A 7624-nucleotide genomic window follows, 5' to 3' on the forward strand; every position below is an offset into this window, starting at 1 on the left:
CTCCAGGTCTCAAGCTGTGCAGAATGATGGCAGCTGAGTAGGCTGCTGATTTGTGATTTTAGAAATCCAGGATAAAAAAAGTAAAAGATGATGCAAGCTAATCTGTGTGCACTATATGCTACGGGAAGGAGGGGCCAGTGGCTAGCATGCTGACCTAGGTTTAGATGCATTGCTTGTGGGATGCACTGTCTGCAACACCCCTGACTGTGTTAAGGAGTTCAGCTACTACCCAAAAAATCCTGTAGCTGCCCTGTGTCTTGACTCTCCTCACTGGTGCATAACTCTAATTAATATTACATTATATTTTTGGGTTACTGTAGCGCTTTTGAAGTGGATGCACCATGCTTTAGTATGGCAGTCCCTTGCCCACTGCAGAAGTGATGTAGTCATTCCCTTGCCTTTTCTGTGCCAGTCTGGTAGGTGGGGAGAAGCACGCAATCCTATCTCTCACACGTGTTGTGAGGACAAATACTGGTAGGTTCCTGATCATGAGGTTCCCCGTTACCACAGTGTTGGGGCCATATAAGAACCTATAGGACAGATGCCAGAGGGGATTCCCTGGCAACACAGATTACCATTATTATTTATACAGCACCATTTGTTTCTGTGCCATTCACGGGGTGACTATAAGATGAAAGGTCCTTGTCCTAACACACTTGACATAACAGAACAAGCAGTGTCTGCAAATAAATGAGTCTGGGTTGGAAGATATGGGAGTCTTGGGTGCCAGTCCTCTGCGCGCACGAGTGATGGTAAAGGTAGAAACCAATAATGGACACATTTTGAGGAGCTTGACCAATGGGAGCCGGTCATAGAGGATGTGCCAGCCATAGCCACTGGCATCAGAAAAGACGCAGTGGAATTAAAGCTATAACTGGAAGAGAACTGAGTGGGTGACTACAGACAAAACATATTTGGGATGCAGATGCAGCGCATTGTGGGAGCTGAGGCTGGATGTATTCAGAAGACAACTGTAGGCCAGCAGCAAGGTAGAAGTCACATGGTGAGAGCTGTGGGCAAGGGGCATGATTCCTCGCTGAAGTAGTTTGAATAAACTGGAAGGAAATGTGGTGAGACTCTGGGAGACGAGTGAGGAGGAGGCTGCAGTACTCTAAGTTATTTCAAAGATGTTATAAAGATAAATTAGTAGGGTTTAACAAAAACTTTCATGTTGGAAGACTTTATTCCTTCAGAAACTTTTAAGGCCAGAAGGGACCATCCATTCTGATCTCTTATATGACACAGGCCATAGAATTTTCCCCAGTTTCCCTGTAAGGAGGCAAAGGACCCATATCACAGTGAAACCTATTTACCAAACAGGGATCCAGTTGTAACCTGGAGCCATCACAGTTGAAGAAGTCACCACTTCCTTGCCTAACTGGTACCACTGTTAATCACCTTCACCCTTAAAAATCTGTGCATCACTGAAGTCACTTGGATGCAGCCCTGTGTATTCTGCAGAGAAATTATAAACTCCTTGGCCAGTCACATCATAGGGCTTCAATTTGACTCAGGATTCCTCCAGCCTGTCACCACTATACATAAATTGTCCTTCCACTCTGCCGGGAGCTGCATGTCACTAGTGCTGCTTGTACCATAGAATTGAACTACTTCAGAGGAGGCATCTTTTAGATATAAAATATCATTGTAAGGTCTCTGGGGCAGGGACCATCTTTTTGTTCTGTGCTTATGCAGCCCATAACACAATAGTCCATCACTGGGTCTTTTATGTGCCAGGGTAATATAACGACTATATCTTAAATACTTATTTAATAGTAAATTGCAGGTTTCTTTCAATGAACCTTTGTTTTAGTTATGATGCTGCTGGCTTTGTCTTCCTCTGTTGGGAGAGGAATCCATCCTGGTCCCAGCCTTTTCCTGGAGAAGCATTCTGAATGAACTTTGCTAGACAAATTTGATCCTGATTTAGTAACATATGCTCTGCAGCTTGTTTTAAAGCAGTGGTTCTCAACCTTTGTTGCACCAGGACCCATTTGTAAATATAGCCTAGTCCTGACACAGTGCCCCTCACTCCTGACCCACTGCTCCCAATCCCCAGGCCTCAGCCCCTCAGTGTGTTGGGCAGGGTGGGGGGTGTGGGGTAGGATGGGGTATGTGGGACAGGGTGGGGTGTGTGTGGGGCGGGGGGGCCCCAAGTAGCCCCTCTCAGGCTGGAATTCTGCCAGCCTGCAAGGGAAAAGCCACGGTTACCCAGGTTTTTGTCCTTTAAAGAAGAATCCATTTTTTTAAAGTTTTTTGATCCATTTTTTAAGTTTATTCATGACCCTTTCATACATTCTTGTGACCCACTTTTAGGTCACAACCCACGGGTTGAGAAATGCTGTTTTAAAGCACGGTGCCTGTTTATATCAATATCAGTTGTGGTTTAAAAAGAAGCGGGCCGTCCCCATGGGCTGTGTACTGGGCCAAGATGTTGAGTTGCATACTATTTTTAGTATCTTTCCCTTTTATTCTGTGAGAAAACTGCCACTTATCTTCCAGGAAGGAAGAGCTTGTATTGCTCAACAGTGACACCTGGCGGCTGCTCAAGAGCACCATTAATGGAGTAACTGAAGCCCAGAGGACAGCATGGCGTAGGTGTAAGGGTGGAAACAGAAGTCTTTTGTCACCTTTGTGACACCATAAACATTTTAATGGCAGCACAAAGGGAAAGAAAAAAGATGTCCGTGTCCCTAGTGACACTGCAAATGTGGCTGCAAGGAAAGTGGTATCAATTTGTGCTATTTGGCAGAGGACAGCTGTTTACTTTATGACACAGGAATACGGGCAGCCTAGATCTGCCTGTGCTCTCCAGATGCCCTGAGTAGGTCCTCTGGGGGCTTGCAAGGCCTGATCCTGTGCACCTCGGAAAATCCTGTGCAGGATCAAGCCCCTTTGCCCTGAGAGCACCTGCCGACCTTTTCCCGCTTACCGAGATATACTCTGGGAGTCCCCAGGACACTTCTCCACAAGCAGGGGAAAGTTGCGATTGCCCCACTTTCTGAAACATGCCCCTGGGATCTCTCCAGGACATGTTTCCATTAACAGGGAAGATTGGGGATGCGTCTTGGTAAGCAGGAAGATCCTGCGGGCACATCTTGGTAAGCGGGGAAAGCTGGGCAGGTGCTCCCAGGACTTTAGGGGTTCAGTCCTGCAGGGAAGTCTCCTAGGGTGTGAAGGCCCTAGGAGAATATGGTATTCAGTGCCCTGCGAGTACGCATCCTGGCATAGCTCATCCACTTCAGTGGGCAATGTCTCTTTCTACCCTAAAACGCTTTGAAAGAGAGGAAGGAGACATGCTCTAGAAATGAGAAGGAAAAGATGACAATATGCAAAAAAAGGAAAAATAAAAATGTGCCTCAGCTAAAAGCCCAGTCTTTTCTCACAGTGTCCTCCAAAAAGGTTACGGAGGTCTCCGTCAACCTGCATTTAACTTTGCCTTGAGGCATCTGCAAATCTCTACAGAAATGCTAAGTGGGTTTTTAGCAGTCCCTGCAGTAGGTGCTTGTTCTCCCAGAACAGGAATGGTCCCAACTCAATCTGACATTAAGGGAGAGCTGGGGTCAAGGGAAGGAACCCAGAGGTATTGTGCTAAATAACAGTGGTGTTGGTAGCAGAGGGAAATATTTACTACCAATCTGAGCATGAAATAAACACACTCAGGCATCAGCTTTCAAGGCAACCTAATTATTTATTTGGTAAATTTTATATTCGTGTATGTGCATTTTAAGGCTTAAACTCAGTTCTCTGAGTGCACCCGATTCTCTGTACCATTCCTGTGCATGAAAAGCAATGTCTGGGCTGCTGCAGGTAAAGCCCACTGGAAACTGTATGACACATGAAATGGGAACATTTCTCATGATGCAACAGATGTCAACTGACTGCCCAAAATAAGTTGCTGCCTGAACTGAAATGATCCTCTAATAGAAGGAGAGCAGCATTGTTCTTAATAGATGAACTGCTGGCTTTATTCAAGTGGAAAGGAGCTTAGTTACAGACTCCTGTGGGGTTTGAATTTGACCCAGTGGTCTCCAAGGTTAGCCAGTGCCACAACCAGAACTGGAACATAGAAGGTCTGATCTGACTGTCCTAAGATGAGAGGACCTATGACAGGGCATTTCTATCTCTATACACTAACTATTCATCCTTCAGTAAGATGAAAAGAAAAGCAGTCTAGCACATACTTCAGACAGGTGCTTACAGGAGCCCGTTGCAGGAAAAAACTATGCAAAAATTTGACTTACTTATTCATTGACATTTCTGAAAAATGAAGAAACAAAAAGTAGAAATGTTTCTTTATTAAAAGCCATAAAACTTAGTTTTATTTTTTATCCTTTTTTTAGCCTTTTAAAATGTTAACTTTAAAGTAAGCCCCAAAACAAGATGTTTCAAATTTTTAGAATTTAATTTAATATTTTTTCAACCAAGACGTTTCACTGAATTCATCAGGAATTCATGGCATGATTCAGTTTACCTGAAACGCCATTTTTTGGCCAAAAATGTTGCCCAGCTCTATTCAAGTCCATGAACAAATGGACAGGATGCCTTATTTCTCCTTTCTTCTTCTTTTCTAAGCTTACATTCTGACTTCCCCAATCTGGCAAAACAATAGATTCATGCAACTTTGTTCCTTTCAGCATCTCTTTGCTTTACAGTTGAATACAGCACAGACACACATTTCCTTTATTTTCTAACACGTGACAACCTTTTTAAATACATGGATAGGAATCAAGCATGTGCGTGGTCCAAAAGGGTGAGTTCATTCAAAGGTCCTTCACTTACACATAGGCCTGTTGCAACTGTCTTGATGTCAAATAGCTGGAGGCCCTGAAAGAGGATGTCAGCATTGCTACTGAACAAAACTTCCCATTGGGACAGAGCGGCAGTTGCTTTTTTAGGAATATAAGACTGGACGGGAGCTTTCTTGGATCATCTCCTATTATTGCAGGCTGGCATGTCATGTAAACCCTTCCATATACTTGATCTCAGAGTCCAAGACCAGCCACTGACCACTTATAATGCAGTCCCTGTCCTATAATATTTCTTCTGTGTGCACATTTCAGAGAAACGTCCTCTGAGAAGTGACTGTTGTAACTTTTGAGGATAATCTTTATATGATAACTAAATTCCATGCTGACTAATCAGCGTACAGTGCACAGACCCGAGCAGACTCCGTCTGGTTCTACCCTGGACTCGAGGGAGTGGAAACTCCTCTTGAAGTATAGGCACAGAGACACAAACTACTCATAAACTTCATTCTATCGTGAGACTTGAGGACAGGAGTGGCAGCCAGCAAAATGGACTGGGATGGCTGGAAACTGGACAGGACTAGAATAACTGGGAGGTGTGTGAATTAAGCAGCCTTCTGCAAGGACAGTGGAAACATTGGGTGCCTATATATAAGCAAGGAGGCCGCTCCGATGTGCTGTAATTCCAGTGCATCGGAGCAGACTCAACTGAGTTTGCTGGAGCATGGCAATTAGTATCCTCCCGCATCTTGCATATCAGCATTTTCATGCTTCAAAATGATGATGGGGGCACTTTATCAAAAGCTCTTTTGACAAACTTTAGATCAAGCTTTCCCATCACCATTTTGAAGTGTGGGGATGCTGAGACATGAGATGCTGCAGGCGCTTTAGTTAGAGCGGGTCTCGGAGCCACTCTAATTAAAGTGTCACCCCCCCAACACATGTATAAACGCTGATCAATGATATCTGACCCCATCCTAGGAGAGAACTGTTGCTTAGGTGCAGAAGAGAGACCTGGTTTCCCATGGTTCTTTTGATTCTTTTTCCCATTTCCCTGCTTTCTCTGAGTTAACAGTTAGCCTTAGTTCACAGAGCTACATGCCACCTAAAAGCCGCTCCATGTGATTAGTATGTCTGTCATTTTCCAAACCACTATCCTGAACAACTCCTTACTTCTGCACAAGCCCACCCCCATTCCTCAGCAAGAGGGAGGCAGGGATCTGGCAGTCATACCAAAGGGCCAAGAGGGGACATGCTTCCTGTTGATCACCCAGGGGGCATACAAAAGGCCTTCCTATGGGAAGAGTGCTTCTTCTGATAGCATTTTCATCCAAAGGGGGTTGTTTCTTCCAGGATGTTATTTCAGGAGTAGAGAGAAAAAGGAACCAATGTTTTTGTGAATGCCCCAGCCAATACCCAAGTCATTTAAGTGATCACGAGGGAGTTGGGAGTCCCAGAGTCAAATCCTTCTTGTATTTGGTTCCAACCTGGGACTTGAATCCCACCACCCATATCCCAGGTGAGTGTATTAACCACCGGGCTAGAACCTATGACTGTGCATGGAGAAGTCGCTCTTATTTTTTAAAGCAGACAATTTAAAATGCTGTTTCATTTCCATAGATTTCATAGATTTCATAGACATTAGGGCTGGAAGGGACCTCGGAAGATCATCGAGTCCAGCTCCCTGCCCAAGGGGCAGGAAGTCAGCTGGGGTCAAAGGATCCCAGCAAGATAAAAGTCCACATGTTTCTTAAAAGAGTCCAGAGTAGGTGCTTGCACCACCTCTGGAGGGAGTTTATTCCAGAACCTGGGGGCTTGGACAGTAAAGAAGTTTCTGCTTATGTCCAGCCTGAAACGGTCTTGGAGGAGTTTGTGACTGTATGGAGAATGAGGCCCTCAGGATGGTGTCTTATAAAGGAGTTGTTTCTGTCTATAAACAGCAAGTGATCCCAACATGGAGTTGGGACAACATGGAAGGTGTAAGAGGGAACCCTAAAACACATACATTTGTCAGCAGGACTTGAAAAAGGTCATATTTCCTCACAAGTGATATGATTTGTGCCTCAGACTCTGAGGCTTGAGGGATCATACCCTGAATTGCCTTGTGCTCCCTTGACTGAACCATGTGGTGCCATAATCATGTATTCGGTGCCCCAAAACAGGTGGGATTCCCTCCCATTCAGCTGGGCTCATGCAGCATCCCCGCTCTTTTGGCATGCCCTTGCGTTCATTTCTCTTGCAGATCTTGAAAGAAATCCTGGCAAGATCCTGATGAAACAAAGCAAAATTCCTGCTAGACCAGTTCCAGCTAATGCACCAATGCAGAGTCTTCATCTTACTCTCTGGGATGTCCTGTTGGTGGTAGCTGTTATTAAGATGTTACCAAATTCAGATCACAGCCCAATGAAAAACAATTACAAATGTTTAATACAGGATAATTCACTCAGTGTTGTCAAATGCTGCAGCTGTGCACACAATTAGCAGATTGATAATGTTTTTGGTGAAGAACGTGTTGGCAGAAAGATGAAGGACCCACTGTTTAGGCTTCAGAAATCAACTGTATGTTATAGTCAATTCAGCCTTTCAGGATGTACAGTGGAATCCTTCTTGTAGCCAAGTTATATTTTTTCCCCCTATGGAAAAATTTAGTATCAGCAGAGCTTCCCAATAAACCAATCTGACAGGTTTTGACTTTAATGCACTGAAACGCAACAGCAGAATTAGAGGTGAACAGATAATATATTCACTGAATTTCTTATATGGATGTGAGATAATGCTAGAAAACCCAGTCAGGATTAGGGGCTCCAGTTTCTTGGGGGTTGTCCCTGTCTTCACTTAGCAGTAGCCCCTGCTGTGAAGAATTTACAGTCTAATTT

The sequence above is a fragment of the Alligator sinensis genome, unplaced genomic scaffold, assembly GCF_000455745.1.
Source record: "Alligator sinensis unplaced genomic scaffold, ASM45574v1 scaffold307_1, whole genome shotgun sequence".
Classification (NCBI taxonomy): domain Eukaryota; kingdom Metazoa; phylum Chordata; order Crocodylia; family Alligatoridae; genus Alligator; species Alligator sinensis.